The sequence below is a fragment of the Acartia tonsa genome, chromosome 6 (genome assembly GCF_053477335.1).
Source record: "Acartia tonsa isolate MP-2025a chromosome 6, ASM5347733v1, whole genome shotgun sequence".
Lineage (NCBI taxonomy): Eukaryota > Metazoa > Arthropoda > Copepoda > Calanoida > Acartiidae > Acartia > Acartia tonsa.
Genome location: NC_137265.1, coordinates 5,536,322 through 5,558,488, shown reverse-complemented (window position 1 = coordinate 5,558,488; position 22,167 = coordinate 5,536,322). Strand labels below are relative to the sequence as shown.

General features: G+C 30.8%; 1 long non-coding RNA gene across 1 annotated transcript; it reads right to left on the bottom strand.

Annotated features, from left to right (window-relative positions):
- Positions 1-6,582: 6,582 nt before the first annotated feature.
- LOC145321661 (uncharacterized) lies at positions 6,583-7,100 on the bottom strand. The gene is made up of 2 exons (XR_013880363.1): positions 6,914-7,100; positions 6,583-6,797 (listed from the first exon to the last, which is right to left on the bottom strand). It is a non-coding gene; the product is annotated as an uncharacterized LOC145321661 (long non-coding RNA).
- Positions 7,101-22,167: the final 15,067 nt, after the last annotated feature.

Below are 22,167 nucleotides of genomic sequence, written 5' to 3'. Positions count from 1 at the left end.
GGATAATACAATGACTGATAAATTGATCCCCAATGATGATACACTATATTACCCCATCTGTAGATTACAATTAATAATCCAAACGTTTGGACATTCAAGTTCATGAACCAACCAATAAAATTCAATGAAAGTCCCCAATGTCGTTAAGCCAACGAATAAGAAAACGTTTTTATAAGTCTTTGGGGACTAGTGTAAAAAACAGCCCAATGTCCCCCCCCCCCCTCCCTGCATTCATTATGTATTATAAGTTCTATTGTGTGCCCGTCAAAAATTTGCGCCCAACTTATCATTACTATACATTTTCTAGACTTGCAGGAGATTTTTAAAAGCGCAGCTTTTCTATGATTATACTTAGTACGTCTCTTGTGAGTCACTTTTTGGAGATACATAATGTGTCATTTATGACGTCATAAAAATACGTCAAAATCCATCTCTTTTTTAGGGGTTTCCTTTCCCCCTAATGAACTCCTCTCATCCTTCCCTTTTATACGTATTTGTAAGACGTCACACTTTCCGTATCTCCGTATTTTTTCCGTAGTTTCACTCAAAGGAAAAATTCATACATATAATTATGCTATTTTTAAAAAGATTTCCTAATTTTGGTACTAACAAAAGATTTATATATTACATTTTGTCTGTACATCTATGTAATAAATTCACAACTTATGGATGTTGTCCTCCTTGTTTTACTTAAAGTATACACTTAAAGTCACAAAGATAATTCATTCTACTCTAAAATTGTATGTATATAATTTCAAATAGATTATAAAAATGAAACCCCTTTATTTCATTTTTAAGTTGTAAAAAAATATAAAGTAAACCATGAAAAAGATTTCTGTCAAAATAATGAGGGATCTAAAGGGATGATAAGACAATAGCCGATAAATTGATATACATCCCCATTGCCCCTGCGGTAGATTACAATTAGCGGTTGAAACGTTTGGACACTCAATGAACCCAAACAATAAAAATTCAATAAAATGTCACAAAGTTGTTGAGCTAACTAATAAGAAAACGTTATTATAAACTTTGGGGACTAGTTTAATGAACAGTCCAATGTCTCTTATCCTACATGCAAAATAATTAATTTTCTACCCCCATTTTATTTAATTTTACCTATCTTGTTAAAGTAGTATTTATTCTATTGATATAAAAGTCAAGTGATTAAGGTTAGCATGTGGAATTTGCCTGACATAATATCAAGCATTCGCCTAGTACAATAAATATATAATCTTTGTCGATATAACACTGGCAACAGAGATTAACAGGGTGTATGCAAAGAATTTAGTTAGGATTAAGTTTTTGCTATAAATATTGCACTTTTCTGCACATAAAAAATTACACATCAAGTGCAAATTTGTTTCTATTTTTAGATTTGTCATGGCAACACATTATGATTACATACAGTTTTATGGTCAAATATTTTGGTATGCATCCTCGAGTGGGCCAAAAACTCCCCCCTCCCCTTATTTTCATTATATCTTTTTCAAAAACCCTGCAAGGAGTCATAAAACTGCAATGGCTTTGTTTTACAATAGCTTTTTTACAAATGTAATATTTAATATAAAATTTTCAGGGTATAAAGCAGTTAAACCTAATTTAAGACAAATTATAAACATCATTATAGGTATAATCTTGCAGTGTCTTGGTGGCATAATTGCGGTGTCTCTCTTTAATATATTAATTTTTTTTATGGATCTAGAGGAATAAAGCAATATACGATAAATTGATGTACATCCTCAATGATGATGCATAAAATTATACCTTCTGTAGATTACAATTTATGGTTGAAACGTTTATAGACACTCAAATTAATGAACCAACCAATAAAGATTCGATCAAAGTCCTCAAAGTTGTGAAGCAACAAATAAGAAACGTTATTATAAAACTTTGGGGACAAGTGTAATAAACAGCCCAATGTCCTCTCCCTCCCTCTCTGTACTTTTGTACACTTTTACACCCTCCTTGTGTTACATCATTTACACTTCAATTATAAGAATATTTAAATTGTTTTCTTTTCTACAAAATTAGTTTTTCAATGCTTTATATAGTAGTGTAGCTGCTATAAAACTAGTCTCTCTGAACGTAAGTGCAATGATAATTGAAAAAAATAAAAATCTTTATCTAAGTAAGACGTCTTTTTTTGTGTAGATTCCCCAGGTAAAACATTGACAAGCGGTGTGCTTCTTGATTTTCCTAGTCACAAAAATTTCGATTTTATTTTTGTAAAATTTATTTTTTGGTAGTCTTAAAAGTCATTTTAATCGCTAAACTTATTTTTACCGACAGTACTGCAGAAAATTGCTATATTTTTTTCTAAATGTTGTAAGCAACTTGCAAACCTAATTGTCCTTGTTTTAAAAGTATGAGAGGCACTGTCTAGCTAAATCATTAGTACTTTAAAAACAATAAAAGTTAAAAACTTTTAACTATTTCTTACTTTAAATAAAAAAATAAACAGCACAGTACATTTTTTTTCGAATTAAAGTAAAATATTAGAATTAAACTAATAGATTTTGGACTAAAAATGAAAGTGTTCTGTTACAATATAAATAAGAATTAAAATTAGTGGTTGAATTCAAATTTCAGTAAAGTCCCAAAGTTGCTAAGCCAACGAATAAGAAAACTTCATAGTAAAACTTTGGGGACTAGTGTAATAAACAGCCAATCGTGTCCTCTTTGTCTGGGGAAACGTATTTTTGTCTCGATTTTTATTCTGATAGACGGCTGCAACTTATTGTCAACATTTGAATTTGGTTCGATTATCTTAATTTGTGGTTAAAAGTATCTAATTCAAATTTCTTTTTAATTGATTTTATGTCTTTAAATGAAAGGACAAGAAGCTGTACTTTTATTTTTACTTTATCTCTGGTGTTTTTGGTCGGACTTTCACAATTTGGTTTGGTTGCTAATTTGAAAATTGAATTTATGAACTGTAGGTTATATGCTGTTTTGTTAAAGCGAAGCTTTTCTGTAATTAGAAAGCGTAGCAACTCTATAATTGTTATCAGAATGGCCTCACGCCCATTATAAACATGTTGATTTTTAACTTTTATAACAGCTAATTTTTATATGATAGAATTGTTCGATTAATCTGATTTTTAGGGATACTGATTCCTAGGACAACAAAGTGCAATGTTATAAGCAAAGCATATCTCTTTACTCAAGTCTTAAAAATGTAAGTATGCTTAATATTATTCTGTATTAGCGAAGTTTTTCAATAAATTTGCTTAAAATTTTTATTCTAATTTTATACATTTATATTCTGATTATTAAGTTTTGGCACTCTACAAGTGTTAATGTTCGTTTGTACTACCGATTTAGAGCTTCGCTTGTATGGATGTTGTCATCCTTGTTTTAATATCAAATTCAGCATTATGATTAACAAAAAGCATTAAAAATAGAAACTTAATTCTATTATGAAATGGCTTGAATTAAAGTTTTGTAACGTAGGGCTTACAAAAATGTATATAAGTTTATTATACCATTTTGCTAACTTTTTAATTTAGAAAATTTCTTATTTTTTCATAGCTTTACTTTAAAACATTTAACTTTTTTGCTTTCATATAAAAGCTCACATTAAGAGTAAACTGAAAATAGTTTCGGAATAACATTATATTAGGAAGATGTAGTTTTATATTATAAGCAGGGTGGCAGAGAAAAAGGAGATAAAAGGGTAGAGAGGGGGGAGGTGATGTAAATATGCGCGTTTTTTCTGACCAGAGAAGCTGAATACAAACGGCAAGTTGTGCGACAATTAACCGAGACAATGAAAGCTCTCCCTTCGCCCCGCCTTTTTAGCGCAGTAGCTGCTCATTTTGTCCACAACTGATGCTCCACAAAATTACTTCCCCTAGATATATTTTCTAGAGCAGTTTTCTTACTCATCTTTTTATTCTCATTAGGTTTTGTTGTTTTTTTTAGCAGCGAAGCTGACCTAAACCTTACTTATTCTGTATGTCTGTCTATATATTATTTTAGCCTTTGCGCTCCTAGCATCTAGAGGCTCTCGAATCGAATCGGCAGGAAAGGGCAGAAAATAACCTAAAACTATACTGAAACCCACGTGAATTTAAAAAGGAAAATGCCTGAAACCATAACGGGATCTATGTATTGCTTTCTTTAAATTGATAATCAAATCGGTAGGAGATGATGACAGATTTCGGTAAAATAGTCTAAAACCACATCAAGACATTTATAAAGCTCCCCTGAAGATTACTTCCAATTTGGACCAGTTATTTCCGAGAGCCTAAGCTTCAGACAAAAAAATCAGCTTTAGTAGTCCTGGGAGTTTCAAAAATATAGGCATTTTTCTCAGATGCTTTTAACGATAGATATCTAAAATTTTATGTTAAACTTACTTTGTCTTTCATCTGTTTGACTTAGGCCAAAATGACCATTAAATTTATGTACATCCCCTATGTTAATACACAAAGTGCCCCTTCTGTATATAAAAGTTTGTGGTAGAAACGTTTGAACATTTAACTAAATGAACAAAACAATCAAAATTCAGTAAAAGTCTCACAACACCCCCCCCCCCCCTCTGTGTTTGACTACTGTTCTTATATCACTATCGAATTTCTTTTTTGACTAAGAACTTCGCTATTCATAGATGTTATCATCCTTGTTTCCTTTAGTTGATGATATTAATGAATATTTTTGTTTGTTGAATGTTTACTTCTTCTGCCAAGCCGAAGATAATTAATATTTTTAAATGTTTCTTAAATGTAATTCTTACAAAAATAAGAACAATTAAACCCAAAAGTAGCACAAAATACAAAGAAAAGTGAAACCTTTCACTCAAAGTACCTTGTTGAGCACTGAAACCCGCACCCTCCCTTTTTCGCTTGTTTATTTTTTACTTTAGCTAAAACTATGTAAGATTATATTGAGCAAGAAGTGGCTAGACAAAGAAAAAAATAGAAAAAGGGGGGAGGGGGTTCAGAGTTCAATACTCACTTTGTGTTAAGCCAGAATGTGTTATGCCGTAACAATTCATTTTGTTTTAAAGTAGACTTTATTTTGAATTAAACAATTCATTTACAATATTTTCCAATGTACAAGAAATATACCAATAACTTAATTAACCTTTCACAATGGATAGCTAGACGCACGTCCTTATATTGGATATATTTTGTAGCTATAAGGAGGAAGTTATGCATCATACAAGGATGACAATTTCCACTTAATAACTTAACCTAATTAAACAAATATTAAGGTAAAAATTAAAATTGCAAACCAAATAAGTTGAAATATTGAATATTTAAGCTTAAATGCACAAAATTTGAAATTTCTTTTTGAAAATATAAATTTTATAAGATATTTTTATTTAATCCTATTTCTCTCTCTTTCTCTACAGGTATCTTAAGGGATAAGACAATGGTCGATAAATTAATGTACATCCATAATGATGATAAACAAAATTTCCCCTTCTATAGATTATAATTAGTGGATGAAACGGGGACTAGACAAAACAGCTCAATGCCCCCTCCCTTCCTGCTAATATCTCTATCTCTCTCTCTTTTCTCCTTTGATATTTCTAAATATCCTTTTATGTGGGTGCAAATTTTAGTTGAATACGCTGGTGTGCACAAAAAATAACAATTTTATCCTATAGGTTATTCGTCTGTCTTTCGGGGGGACTGCCATTTACACATCCAGCAAATTTACAGTGGATGTGTTTTTGCCAGTGCATTGGATGTATTTATGACAAACTGAATTTTTACTGTATAAATGACAGTAAAATCGATTCTCATGCCATAAATACATCCAACACTGGCAAAAACACATCCCATATTTTTATACATATGTCAAAAATACATCCGACACTGGCATTTACACATCCATACTTTTTCATTTATATGTCATAAATACATCCAACACTGGCATTTATACATCCATAGCAATTTAACACAAAATAATAAGAAAACACACTTGTATATTATTATGCTTGCTTACATGTGAAGACCGGAGCACCGAAAACCCCCCCCCCCCCGCTTAGTTTTGACAAAAATCAAAAATAAGGGGGGGTAGTTTTTTAACCCCCCGCTTAGTTTTGACAAAAATCAAAAATAAGGGGGGGGTAGTTTTTAACCCCCCCCCCCCCACCTTAATTTTGAAGAAAATCAAAAATAAGGGGGGGGGGGGGTTTCACTGTACAACACGCCAGAAAGTTGAGTGAGGTAAATCAAGTAAATCCAGTATACCAGAGGGGATACCTTATTACAGGGATATTCATGTTTTGAGGCATAATTTCCTTATTTATTGACTGATTTTAGTAATTGATGTATCCCTGAACAGAAAATAAGGAGGAGGGGGGCCAGTAAAAGGTTTTAATTTTGCAGTGAAAAAACTACCCCCCCCCCCTTATTTTTGATTTTCTTCAAAATTAAGGGGGGGACAAGTCTTTGCCTTGCTGAGCACTTTTCCTCCTTGCCGTTTTCCAGACATTAAAAAACTACCCCCCCCCCCTCCTTATTTTTAATTTTTGGCAAAACTAAGCGGGGGGGGGGGGGTTTCGGTGCTCCAGTCTACCACATGTAAGCAAGTACCTAAATATTTGTCAGGTTAAAATAAAAAGCATTTTTAAGATTTAAATTAAAATATATTTGTCAGGTTAAAATAAAAAAAAACATTATGTGATGGATTGTTGTGACGATCTTGACCCTGTCACAATTCTATATATTGGTCTACCAAAATCATCAACCAACAAGTCAGACATATCCCCACTTCCATATTGATTGTGGGGTCTTGGAGGTCCTGTCCCTTGAATCCCTGTACTTCTATTGTTAAATCTCCTTAATAAATAAAAAAAGATTAGTTTTTATTGTTTATTGAATTTGATTATAAACCCTAAACCTTATTTTATACCAATTAAATATATATTAAACATAAAAATGTAGTAAACTTTTACCTAATAATTTGAGGTTCTTCATCAGTCACAAAAAAAATAGCCTCTGGCTCTGCCATAATAAAACAATGAACTAACAATAAATATCTAAATTATAATATTATATAGCAAAATTTGACCACCTGCGGAAATGCATTAATGTTTTGTAGGGAGCATCTTGAGAAAAAGGGAAGTAAATAGGGGAGAGTAACTAAAATAGGGTAATAAGTTTAAGACCTATACATTAAGATATATAAGTTTTTCGGAATTTTAAAGTTAGGGGGAGATTTGAAATCAGCATCAAATTTTAAGGATTTTTTATAAAATTCGTTTTTTCTATAATTCTTTATCTAAAAGCGGAAATGCAATTTAAGTTAATTAATTTTGGCATCTGTGATTGGTGGATTTAAAAAATCTACGCTCTGATTGGATGGCGTACATCATTCAACCAATTAGAGCGCAGGTAGTTTAAAATCCACCTATCCTATTGGTCAAAATTAATTAACTTAAAATGCATTTCCGCTTTTAGATAAAGAATTATACAAAAAACGAATTTAATAAAAAATCCTTAAAATTTGATGCAGATTTCAAATCTCCCCCTAACATTAAAATTCCGGAAAACTTATATATCTTACTATACATACTGTACAAAATATAATTAATTGTAAATAAATATTCATATAAATTAATCTAGATGTGTATTTGCCAGTGTTGGATGTATTTATGACATATTATCGAAAAAGTATGGATGTATAAATGCCAGTGTTGGATGTATTTATGGCATGAGAAAAAGTAAGAAAACATTTTGCCAAAAATACATCAACTGTAAATTTGCTGGATGTGTAAGTGCTATAGCCCCGTCTTTCGATCTGTCACTTCATCTTTTTGTTTGTCTTCTGTCTGTCCGTATGTTTGTTCGTCTGTCTATCCGTCCGTCTGTCTGTCCATCTGTCTTTCTCTCTGTCTCTCTAACTGTCTGGATATCTGACTGTCTGTTGATCTATCTTTCCATCTGTCTGTCCGTCTGCTTATCTGTCTGTCTATCCGTCTGTCTGTTTGTCCGTCTGTCTGTCTGTTTGATAATCTGTCTAGCTGTCTGTATATTCGTCTGCCTATCTAAATGTCTTTCTGTCTTTTTTTGTAACTGAAAATAATATTTTAATAAGTTGTAACTATAAAGAGTGAAAAAAGTGACAATAAAATATATATTTTAAGCCTTTTTAGGCAGTTTTGAAATTCCGTTATGTCATTAAAAAAAATTTAAAATGCTTAGAGAATGGTTTGGAAGATGAATTTAGTTCTTCTGCATATTTCAACCTAAACACATAAGGCCAAAGATATAATATCTCAAAATCTTTTGTCAAAGTCTCCTCTACACCTAGCACTGACGATTTCTTTTTTCGCAGGTATAAAATGCATGATTTTAGAAAACTGATTGGCGCTAGGTGTAGAGTATACTTTGCAAAAGATTTTGGGAATATCATATCTTTGGCCTTATGTGTATAAATTGAAATATGCAGAAGAGTTAAAAACCTGCACATTGCTGAGATATTGTTAAAACTGCCGTGCTACCGTTATCTGTTGATATTTTACATGCCTGGCGCTAGGTCGCCAGTAGAGATAGAGAGCTGAAATTTTGTACATGTATTTCGAAGCCTCTAAAGTAACTTTTTAGGTTAGCAGAAGAATAAAATTCAAAAATGGGTATTTTGAGTAATAGGTCTATTGCGCGTGTCTCCCCATTGGGAGTAAAGCTATACATAAAACAAAAATTTAAAGATGTTTATTGTCTGTATGTCCATCTGTTTGTCTGTCTGTCTCTCCACCTGTCTGTCTGTCTATTTATCTGGATAAGATATCTCGCTAACCAGTGTACCAATTATCCGAAGCTTTTCAGGAGAAATTCGGTGTTACTGTCAAAAAAAAATGTGTTTTCCGGTTTTAGGTAACAATCAGATGGGATATAAAAAATAAAGGTCCATATTTTTTGTTTTAAAGAAGAAATATAAAATGTTGGTTGTTTTGTCTACACATGAAATATCCTGCGGATTTTATCAGATTTAAATTTCAAATTATTGGTAAATCTTTTCATCAGTATTTAAAAGAAAAACAAGGATGTCAATATCCATAAAAGCAAAGCTCTGAAATGGTAGGACAAGCGAACATTAACACTTGTATAGTGTAAGAATTTAAAAAGTAGAATTTAAATGTATAAGTATTTTGTAATATAAGGATATTCTGGTAACGTTTATAGAGGTGCTACGCTTTCTAAATCGTACCTGTCTACTACAGGAATCAATAGAAATTCTAATATGCCTAAATTAACAGGACAGACAGACAGACCAAACCTAATTATAGAAAAGCTTCGCTTTCAAAAACGTATTTTGCATCTCATTTAGCAGTAAATAGAAATAAATGTAATTTTTTTGGTAATTAGAGCTTTTGAAAAGAAATAACTAAATGCATTTTCAATTATTACTATTTGTATATTCGTATTTCGTACCTTTATTAATTTATTCTCCGTCATATTTCTCTGCTGTTAAAATATCAACATAAGACCAGAGATCTAAAGTGATAAGATAATGATAATGTCAGTACACAAAAGTACCTCTTCTTTAGATAACAATTAGTGGTTAAAACGTTTAAACACTAAACTTAATAAACCAACAAATCAAAACTCATTTAAAGTCCCAAAAGTTGTTAAGCCAACGAAAAAGAAAACGTTTATAAAACTTTGGGGACTAGTGTAAAAAACAGCCCATTGTCCCCTATCCCTCAGACAAAAGACCATACTCAGGTCATTATCAGAATATCAATATACAGGGTGATGCTTTGAAAACATATTAAATAGATATTTTAATCAGGTTTTGACTTCCAGCTGATTTAAAAAATTTTAAAAGATGAAAACAGTAAAAGTGTCTGACTATGACGTCAGAAAAAATTAACAATCAACCAATGAGAAGCCAGTATTCACAAAGGTAAAATATATAGCGGCTTCTCATTGGTTAATTGTTAATTTTTTCTGACGTCATAGTCAGACACTTTTACTGTTTTCGTAAAAGATTAATTTACCTGTGGCTTACAGGCGGCTGATGCGTGCGCAGTAGGATATATAAGTTGGAAGGAATTTTAATGTTAGAGGGAGATTTGAAACCTGCATCAAATTTTAAGGATTTTTTTATAAAATTCTTTTTTTTGTATAATTATTTATCTAAAAGCGGAAATACAATTTAAGTTCATAAATTTTGACCAATAGGACAGGTGGATTGGAAACTTATACCTGCGCTCTAATTGGATGAATGATGTGCGAAACTTAAGCTTCTCCAATCAGAGCGAAGATAATTTTCAATCCACCAATCACAGATGTCAAAATTAATTAACTTAAATTGTATTTCCGCTTTTAGATAAAGAATTATACAAAAAACGAATTTTATAAAAAAAAATCCTTAAAATTTGATGCAGATTTCAAATCTCCCTCTAACATTAAAATTATTTCCAACTTATATATCTTAGTGCACAGAAATAAGGGGAAGACAGACCTTATCAATTTGAATTAGGTACAAAATGACTTCCGATTCAAAAACACTTTTATTGGCATAGTTCTTTTATCATGAATGGTTATTTAAAATGCAAGTACTATAATAATAATATTTTTCAGATTGTTTATGATAAGTACAAAATATTTAAATCAAGTTTTCTCAGTTTTCACATCATAATTTGCGAAAATATTTATGTAAATTGGAAAATACTAGCTTTTTATCAGTGGAACACATCGTCCCCTTCCCAACCCTCTACTATAAAAGCCTCTGAATAGTCCTACAGTTGGAAGCGGAAAATAGCAGAAAATGTCAAACCGGTCATGGTGATGGCTGGTCTATTGTCGATTTTTTAGTGACATTATCGACTTGTATATTTTTACGTCAACTGTACAATTAGGACAATTGTAAAATATATTTAGTGAAAAAGCTTTAACTTTAAAAAGAAATACCTACACAATCAAATAGACATAGGTCAATGTGTGAAAATAGAGGATTATGCTAAATAAAATATAATTTGATGGATATAATAATGTGTGTCTGGCTACCTTGTTTAGGGGTAATGGATTGGAAAATCAGTGTATGCAAAGACAGGGAGGGAGGGGAAATTGGGCTGTTTATTACACTAGTCCCCAAAGTTTTATAATAACATTTTCTTACTGGTTGACTCAACAACTTTTGGGACTTTTACTAAACTTTTATTTCGTTCAATAGGTTGAGTTTCCAAACGTTTCAATCACTAATTATAATTTTGTTTATTATCATTAGGAATGTACATCAATTTATCGGCCACTGTCTAATCCTTTTCGATCACTAGTGCAAAGACCGAATATTTTTTTTATAAACAAGGATAACAACATCCACTTATTTAGTAAGACGTTATGTTAAAGTAAATGTGAAAACATAAAATAAAAACCTCGAAATCTTTATATATACATATGTAATTATGTAAGTCTTATGCATGACCGATATGGATGCTCTTTGGTAAGGGAGCAAAAAAAAGGGGGCGGGGGGGGGGAGTTCAGTGCTCATCAAGGAAGTTTGAGGGAAAACTCCAAGAAAAATATAAAGTACGTAGATGCTCATTAGTCAGAATAACCAGAAAATTTATCAGTAACAATTTTCGTAATGTTTTTGACATCAAAGAATTGATTTTTTACGTTAACAGATTTGAATATAGAAAAAGATATTGTAATTTGCTAATTATAATCATAGGTAATATTTTTTAATTGCCTTACTGTCTTTCTGGATGTGATTATAGAGTACCCAATTAACTACAAGAATTCTCCATGCAGGTTTCTAATTAATAAAATATTTTCTCGTATTCATTTGAATCCGGTGGATAGGAACCTTCGGCACCACGGGGCTAAAAAAACTAGTTTTAATCTTATAATTGTACATTAGGATATATAAGTTTTCCGGAATTTTAATGTTAGGGGGAGATTTGAAATCTGCTTCAAATTTTAAGGATTTTTTATAAAATTCGTTTTTTGTATAATTCTTTATCTAAAAGCGGAAATGCATTTTAAGTTAATTAATTTTGACCAATAGGATAGGTGGATTTTAAACTACCTGCGCTCTAATTGGTTGAATGATGTACGCCATCCAATCAGAGCGCAATTTTTTTAAATCCACCAATCACAGATGCCAAAATTAATTAACTAAAATTGCATTTCCGCTTTTAGATAAAGAATTATAGAAAAAACGAATTTTATAAAAAATCCTCAAAATTTGATGAAGATTTCAAATCTCCCTCTAACTTTAAAATTCCGGAAAACTTATATATCTTATTGTACATTCTATATCCGCGGAAAGCCGTTTATAAATACGATATGAGAAATAACTATTAGCATATAGGGTCGATCCGTCTGTTCGCCCGTACGTACGTCCGTAACGGTATCCTTACGGTATGTCCTTAAACAGTATCCTGTATTTAAGCACTTTTTGCAATAAATTTACATAAAATTTTGTTTAAACTTAAATATCTATATTCTGCTTATTCAGTCCTGAATTATGGATTTTGTCGTCTTTGTTAAGTTAAATATTACAATCAAATTTACCTAGGTTTCAGTTAAAATTTTTAATTGTTGAAACAATTTTCACTTTTATTCACTTTTTGTCTATTTGATTACCTACACCAAATATATTCACGAAAAAAAAACAATGTAAAGCTATATCAATCATTTTAATAAAAAAATGTTCACAAACATTATCTTTAAGATTAGCAAAAAATGTTTTGTAGCAAAAAAATATTGACGCAAAATTTAGGATAAGTAATAATGATTCTTTAAAATAAATAAATTAAAAACAGTTTCAGAAATTTGTAATACATCTATAAGCTTTTAAAATTGATTACTTATCTAGAAACAAAGCTACTATATAATTCATTTTATATTCTGTCCATCCATCCACCAGTCTTTACGCTAGCAATCTATATCATTCGGATGTAAATGAAGATAACTTTGTTATGTGGAAAGTCTTTTTACATAGCTGCTATTAGAGATAGAGGATAACAAGCTCTTCTGAAGTTCTATCTAACAAAATAACAATTACTAGATTTTCTTCTTCTTATTTTTGAGATAGGATTAACTTTTTAATTTCATTTTTTTCTATGATTTGCCTCTTTTTCTTATTCATATTGATAAATTTACGAGGATACAAATATGTTTAAAAGTTTAATTCAATGTCATAAACAGTAATTAATATTATTTAGGTATATATCAATAGAAGATTATATTATTTCTTAATCTATGATTTGATAAAAATTGAATACTTTTTTGTAAATTTATTTTCTCCTAAGTATTTAAATTCTTTAGGCTGTTACATACCAGGGATCTAAAGGGATAAGTCAATGGCCGATAATTTATATACATCCCCAACAATGATACACAAAATTATCCTTTCTGTGGATTACAATTAGTGGATTAAAAACTCAACTTAGTGAACCAACCAATAAAATTCGTAAAAGTTGTTAGGCTAAAGAAAAAAAAATTATTATAATATTTTTGGGACTAGTGTTATAAACAGCTCAAAGTCCCATCCCTCTCTGGTCACATACAAACACAAACACACACATATAAACAAACAGATTATTTGGATCTACTGCAGTTCACGGTATAATATTGCTGGTAACGAATATTGCTAAAAATCTATGAATCTTAAAGGCTGCTAGCTGCCGAACGGCTGAATGTACAGATCATACCCGCACACCATTTTTAGCGGTATAAGATGGCCTACAAATAATCTGGAATAGCCAAGATCCAATGATGCACAGGAAAATCTTCACTGAAGAAAAAACGCGTAAAATAGGCCTTTTTCGCGCATTTCTCTGCACTGCGAGAAAATTCTGCATTATTGATTTATGGCTATTCCAGATTATTGGTAGGCCTTCTTATGCCGCTTAAAACAGTGTGCAGGCATGATCTGTACGTTCAGCCATTTGGCAGCTAGCAGCCTTTAAAATTCATAGATTTTTGGCAATATTCGTTACCAGCAATATTTTACCGTGAACTGCAGTAGATCCGATTATTTTAACAACAATGGGGACTTTATTGAATTTTGATTGGTTGATTCATTAAGTTGATTGTTCAAGTATTTTAACCACTAATTTTAATCTACACAAAGAGTAATTTTGTGTATTAACATTGGGGATGTGCATTAATTTGTCGGCAATTGTCTTATCCCTTTAGATCCCTGCAAACAGACGATAATTAGTTTTGTCGTTGACCCCTTTCATGAACACACACATAATAATAATTATTATGCAAATATGTTCACACAAAACAGAGAACAAGGATAAATATATTTGATGTAAATATTTCCTTAATTCGCAGTTCCTCTCACTTTGTCTGTTTAAATTTATGTATATAACGCTATAACTAGTTGACTTATCACAAAACTTTTTTTCTTAAACCAAAGTATGTAGTATTTCCCAAGGAAATAGCTTAAAACCATCACAGGACTAGTAGGTATATTCCCTGAAGAGTAAAGCCCAATCGGTTCAATAGTTACTGAGATTTTAAGCTTCAGACAGACAGACAAAGAGACGGATAAACAGAAAGACATCGTACTACTTTGTTTGATAGATTTGATTTGTTAGATTCTTCCATTTTTTTAACAAATGTATCAACGCATGTAGCGTTGTTAGGTTATTCTTAATTTTACTACATCATACCCTAACTCTTGTTGAGTACATATACACAACTAAAGTGAAGAAAACCTTGGTGTTTCATCGAAACTGTTTAGTTTTTCAGAAATAAATACTTCTGCAAATATCTTATCCGTAAAATTACTAAATAATAAATTATTGAAAAACGAAGTAGATCACTGTAATGTAATTCTATAATTCTAAGAGATTAGTTTAGGCAGGTAATGTGTATAAATCACTGATGTTAACCCTTTGGTATATTGTTTGTCCACCGTGAATAAATCTGTTGTATAGAACAGTTGTGCTGTAAAAAAAGTCTTTTAACGGCATTAAGTGAACACCTGAAGCTTTTACTTCATAAATAAACAAAAAATGCAAAAAATATGTAGAATTTAACATTGCACATTTGCAAATAAACACATTCTCTTGCCGCCGCGCAAAGAAAAAAAAGTTAATCAATTTGTGCAAAATTTCTAAGACGTAGACAACGAAACTTAAAAAGGATAATTATATTCATAAGTAGCACAGCAATTAAAAAAACAATAATTTTTTTAGCAGGGATCTAAAGAAATTAATTGATGTACATCCCCAAAATAGATACACAAAATTACCCTATATATAGATTAAAATTAATTGTTAAAACGTTTGAAAACTAAACTTAATGAACTAACCAATCAAAATTTAACTAACCAATCAAAAGTTCCAAAGTTGTTAAGCCAACGAATAAGAAAACGTTACTATAAACTTTGGAAATAGCCCATTATAATCTCCAAGATTGCCCCCGAAGTTTAAATGCTCTGCATTAGTACTTTATCTGATTCTTTAGACCTGTCCCTAAAAAAGTTGGCCCAAAAAAGAGAAAGATTGTCTCATAATTCCCTTCTCTAAATTTTTTCTCTTGTTTTCTCGGCATTTACCCTCTTATCGCGAATATATTTTAATAACAATTTCTAATGTTTTTTATATAGATTTGGTTAGGGAAAGGAAACGGTTAAAATAGAAACAGTACCCATTAAGAATTGAGCCCCACATATTTAAAGCCCACACCCCTAACCCCTCAAGTAGCTAAAAAAAAAACAAGTATATTCCGAAATTTTGAAATAAGGAAAGGTGGATTTGGTGTTCCACTATAGTGTAAGAGTATAATTACATTTTTTTCTTTCTGTTTTACACTCTAATATGTGCTTTTTGTGCAAAGAGAGAGGTGACAATGGGCTGTTTATTACACTAGTCTCCAAAGTTTTATAATAATGTTTTCTTATTCGTTAACTTAAAAACTTTGGGGACTTTAGTCAATTTTGATTGGTTGATTCATTAAGTTCAGTGTTCAAACGTTTAAACTAATAATTCTAATCTACAGAAGGAGTAATTTTCTGAATCATCATTTGGAATGTAAATCACTCTATCGGCCATTGTCTTATCCCTTTAGATCCCTGGTTTTTTTTGTGAGTGTTTACAGGTCAAATAATTTTGCCACAATTGTCAAGTTTTTTGTCAACCTTTTTGTTGTAATCTACTTGTGTTAATTCTATTTAGATTTAACCTTTTTAATGGCAAAGCTTTTCTACAATTTGGGTCTGTCCGTTCGTAATTTATAGCTCATATCATTAATTTTGCCCTAACTAGCTCTGCAGAGTTACCCTGGTCAATTTAACTTTAAATAACTTGGCCTAAAGTAAACCAACTTACGAAAAACTTTTATCAATGTACAAAATAACAGAAAAAAGAATCTAATAAATCATGCAAATGAGAGGTTAATTCAACTGTTTTCAATGAAATCCTGAAATATCCATAGTAATGGTTTTCCGAGAGGGAAGGGACAATGAGCTGTTTATTGCACTAGTCTCCAAAGTTTTATAATAACGTTTTCTTATTCGTTGATTTCACAACTTTGGGAACTTATGTGAATTTTATTTGGTTATTTCATTAAGTTATTGTTCAAACGTTTCATCGCTAATTTTAATTTACAGAAGGGGTAATTTTGTGTATCATCATTGGGGATGTTCATCAATTTATCGGCCATTGTCTTATCCCTTTAGATCTCTGAATGGTTATAAAAATTGTAATGTTCTTGTGACGCCGTAATAAACCACTGCACTGTTTTATTGCAGGAATCAAAACTTCAGCGATGCAGGGACAGAGTAATGAAACAGGGGTGTACCTAAGGGCATTGTCAACACCCTTACAAGAATATATATAGGACATATATTTTAGTCTTTTCCCATTTTTACTACCCCTCAAAGCTCACACTACCTTGTCAGGCACGAAAATGAACCAAATTTTAATCTTCCTTCCAATTGTTCAGTGGCAATATTGTATCTGGTATATATTTAGGGAAAGAAAGTGTAGTAGAATTTTTAAATGTATCTTTATCTTCTTCCTTTATAGAAGCAAGAGTTTCCCCTCAAAGTGTTTATAAAAGACATTAAAGAATAACCTCACACCCCTTTTTTGATAAATCAATAATAGTTCTGAGGGGGGAGGGGATAGTTTGTTTCCTGATTTGTTTTCGTACAAATTGTTTGATTGATAAATCATGCAAAGATGAATATCTTAGAGAATGGAATCGACTGTAATTAAATCTTGGGTCCCAAAATGTATGCGGGAAATTTATGCATTTGGCCGCTAGTAGACTTTGTCAAAATAAGGTTTGAAGATAAATATAAGAAGCCCACCCCCCTCCCCAACATATTTTTTAAATTAAATATGCTAAAGTTGCATTTAATGTTCCTGTGCAAACTATAAATATAGAAAAAAATCTGCCTGTAAAAATATGGAAACTGATTCAAACTAGACAAAATGTCTTTGATTGCTACATGTTGAATTTACTTTTTGTACATTCGGTACATCAAACATTTCATTGTTTATCTCAAGAACAATTCTTATGTTAAGATTTTGTACATTTTAACTTTTCTATCAATATTCTAGAATTGGCATAGAGGGAGAGGAAATTGGAACGGTACCAAAACTTACATAGTTCTTTTATTCGTTGGCTTAAAATATTGGGCACTGTTATAAAATATTGATTAGTTGGTTCAATGGATATAAGATAAACGTGGATATATTGAAAGGGGAAAATTTGTCGTAAATTTAGCTTGCTAATATGGATCTCATTTATTAGTCAGTTCGTTCATCTAGTAGGAGGGGAGGGGATTGGGTGAATGGGATGGAGGGGAGAATCGTTATTTTAGTCAGCTGTGAGCATCACTTCATCAGAGTTCATAAATATCTGATACAACATCCATGTAATAATATATCGATTGTTGGTTCATGTTTTAAGGAAGTTTAACATAAAAAATCTAGAAAATTTGTTGACTTTTTAACAGTATACTCTACTTTTTTTGTTTGCTTGATTTTAGGAGCTAAGCTCTTGTCACACTTTTAGTTAGTACTAATAGTCTCACAAAATTTAAACTATACAGATTCTAAATGCGAGTATGGGTCATTGAACATGAAATGAATAAAACAATAAAATTGAAGTCCATTATTAGACATTGATGCTATTTGCTTTCACAAAACACGTGACATGAAAAGTTTCTGTTAATCTTTGATGTTTGTATTACATCAACATTACAATGTAGTCGAAAAGTATCCTATTCTATGATATAAAGTATCAGGTTTTGTTGTCTGAAGCAAAAAATCTCTGGAAAAAATGGACTGTGTGGGTTCTTAATTTCAGAAAGGCTTTAGTTATGTCTTAAGAAGTATTTAGGCTATTTTCTTATATAATAAAGAACCTAAATACTAGTGGCGTAACCACTAAAAACCTGGAAGTAGAATAATTTTGACTTTTTGATGGCTGAACCACAATAAAACATAAAAAATTCGACACAAACAAGGATAACAACATCCAAAAATAATCGACAATCGAAAAAACAAATAAGAAAATAAATTTTGATTATTATCTTAAAAGAAATCCTTATGATCTAATATGCTTGGTGTTAAGTAAGTATATCTTCTTTTTTAAAAAGTAATTCAAAGAGTAGCTTTAACGCCCAAAATTATCTTTTATGAAGCCTTTTTAGAAAATATGAGTTTTATTTTTGGTCACTTAGACTATCATTATTTAAAATTATTCTATTGTTAGATAAAATGAAAAGGGTGAACACAATAATTTTATCTGACTAATCTAATTTTACTTTTTATGGTGAATTTTCTTTAAATAAAAGTAACAGGATGTTTGTCTGTCTATAGTATAATATTTTGCTTACCACTGGATCAATATAGTTTTCCTTTACAGTAAAGATAATTTTAGATCAAGGAAAAGCTATAACTTTTTGGGGAAACGTACCTACACCTACTCAAGAGAAATTACACCTGTTTTTAACACTGCTATTAAAATAAGAGGGTCGGCTATTCTTTATACGATAGTCTTTAATGAAAAAAAATTTAAAGCAGTGTACACTTTTGTTTTTATGGTAAATCTATTTAGGTGCTAGCACGCAAAATAAACTCAAATTTTATAAATAAATATGGAATGTACTTAACCCTGCATGCCCTTTACCTAAAGTGCCCTAAGCCTGCTAGATCTACACTTGCGTCCCCTAACCCTGCGGTTATTAAACTAAACTAACCTAACCTATCCTACGGTAGCAATTAACACAAGGAAAAAACTTCCACCATCTTAAATAAGGGGATGTTATAAATTATTACATCAAAAATTATTGATCAAAATGGAGGAATATTTCAGTATTACTTAGTTCCAAGATTTGTAAATACTGTAAGAAACAGCTTATATGAATGGCCTTCAGTATAAACCATAAATTTTAATCTTAAATGAATATTTTGTTTTGTGTCTCTAGGTTAAAATAAATGTTTTTACAGAAAATAGAGAACAATATTATATAGAATTTATATCAACATTTAGTACTAATTCATTTAAAAGACTAAGAGTTTTTATATTTAGAGTTGGTTCATCTATGATGCGAAGGTAGAACTTGCTAGAACTGTCTGATCGATTTCAAACTTGATTACTGTTACAGTTTTTAAAGTTTTTTGACTACATTTTTCATATGATATGATTATTCTCATAACTTAAATTCTAAAGTATTAATTCATATGACGATTAGGCATAGTGTTTTACGCAAAGCAAGTTTACAATCAGGTCATAAAAGTTAAGATTGTCATTATTAGTTATCCCGTGTTTAAGAAGTTTTGCGATCGAAACACTCGTAAAGACTTTAAATAATAGCAATTTTTAAAGTTCTGAAACTATTTATTTGTTATTGTCTGCATTTTGGATGTTGTCAACCTTGTTCAAATTCAAGATTCTCCAAAAAATAGCAGTAGTAGTTACCTTTTTAAATACAGTAGGGAATAGACTTGAAGCAGGCACCTACTTATAACTATTGGAAGCCGTAAATAATGGTAAAATCCAAAATATTTGGCCTTCTTTTGTAAATTCTTTTCTTTTTAAAGTTTTAGTCTAGGAGTCAAGAGAACAGGAAGAGATTTAGTGTTCAGACAAAATAGCTTAAATTTAATTTAAGGCGGGTCTTGCGCTCGTGGATCGTATCCATTTCAATGGCTGATAATCTGTGCCGTCGCCATTTACGCACAGTACCCCCATTCGGGAGGGCCAGGGATCTGTTGGTAGTATCCCTTCTATCGCAACTAGAAGGAGGTTGCGTGAATTGGTAGGAGAATTTGATACAACATGTTGTGATAACAACATGAATTGGTTTGAACTTGATATCTCATCACCGTAACTCAGTGAATTACTACAGAGCTTAATTATATCAAATTATAAAAATCAGAAACATAATAAACTATCAATATTTCAGATTTTATAATACTATTAAATTGATTGTTTATCATTTAGTAGTGAAACTTTTCAAACAAATTGTATTTAAATATTTGATTTATATACCTATATAGATTATTAAATAACAAAAAAGTAATTATATATTTTTGTTTTGATGAGTTAATGTGTGTGTTTTTAATAGACTTTTATTGACCGTAGAACAAGCAGACAAACAGATTTTCCCTAGTAGTGTAAATAATTTATAAACAAAAAGTAAAAGAATAAGATTCTAGCTATAGCTAAAACAGAATATTTAGTAGTATGGTTAGTTCACTAAAGAACTAGAGGATATAATTCAATGAGAAAGGATATATGTAAGGATAAGGATATTAGAATAAGAGTTACTTAGTATAGACTGATACAAAGAAAGGATATATGTAAGGATAAGGATATTAGAATAAGAGTTACTAAGTATAGACTAATACAAAGAAAGGATATATGTAAGGATAAGGATATTAGAATAAGAGTTACTTAGTATAGACTAATACATAGAAAGGATATATGTAAGGATAAGGATATTAGAATAAGAGTTACAAAGTATAGACTAATACATAGAAAGGATATATGTAAGGATAAGGATATTAGAATAAGAGTTACTTAGTATAGACTAATACAAAGAAAGGATATATGTAAGGATAAGGATATTAGAATAAGAGTTACTTAGTATAGACTAATACAAAGAAAGGATATATGTAAGGATAAGGATATTAGAATAAGAGTTACTGAGTATAGACTAATACATAGAAAGGATATATGTAAGGATAAGGATATTAGAATAAGAGTTACTTGGTATAGACTAATACATAGAAATGATATATGTAAGGATAAGGATATTAGAATAAGAGTTACTAAGTATAGACTAATACATAGAAAGGATATATGTAAAGATAAGGATATTAGAATAAGAGTTACTTAGTATAGACTAATACATAGAAATGATATATGTAAGGATAAGGATATTAGAATAAGAGTTACTAAGTATAGACTAATACATAGAAAGGATATATGTAAGGATAAGGATAATAGAATAAGAGTTACAAAGTATAGACTAATACATAGAAAGGATATATGTAAGGATAAGGATAATAGAATAAGAGTTACAAAGTATAGACTAATAGATTTAATGATACATCCTAATTCTTTTCATTTCAATAAGCTTTACAATCTAAGACGTTATGGCCCACGATAAATTTATGAAAGCGCAGCTCCTATTCATTTAATTTTTAAAAATAAAACACACCATTGATTTGTAATAGTAGAAAGTACCTTATACATTACTTGCGGCTACTCCCTTACTGGACTCAAGGAGCGCTTTAGTATGGGAGGCAAGTTGACCCTCCCCTTTCAATTTTTAGTAGTATTCGGCACCTCGGGGCTAAAATAACTAGTTTTAATCTTATAATTGTACATTCTATATCCGCGGAAAGTTGTTTATAATACGATGAAAGAAATAACTATTCTTGAATTTTTCCCATGAAAGTCTAGTCTTATTTAAGTGTATTGTGGTGTGATAGTTGGCGACTTCTTACAATGAATAGAACACAAAATTTATGGGGATTCTGGGCCCTGCAGGGGTAATAGAATCAGTACGTAGAATGGCTAAAACCCTGTTATTAAGATGTCTGAGTTGTCTTATCTGCATAAAGATTAGGTTTGCGCTCTATAATCTTTTTAAAAAATCAAATCAACAAAGACGGATGTAAGGATGAGAGGAGAGGTGGAAAAGAAAACCCCTAAAAAAGATATGGATAATAGACGTATTTTTATGACGTCACACTTGACACTTTCCGCT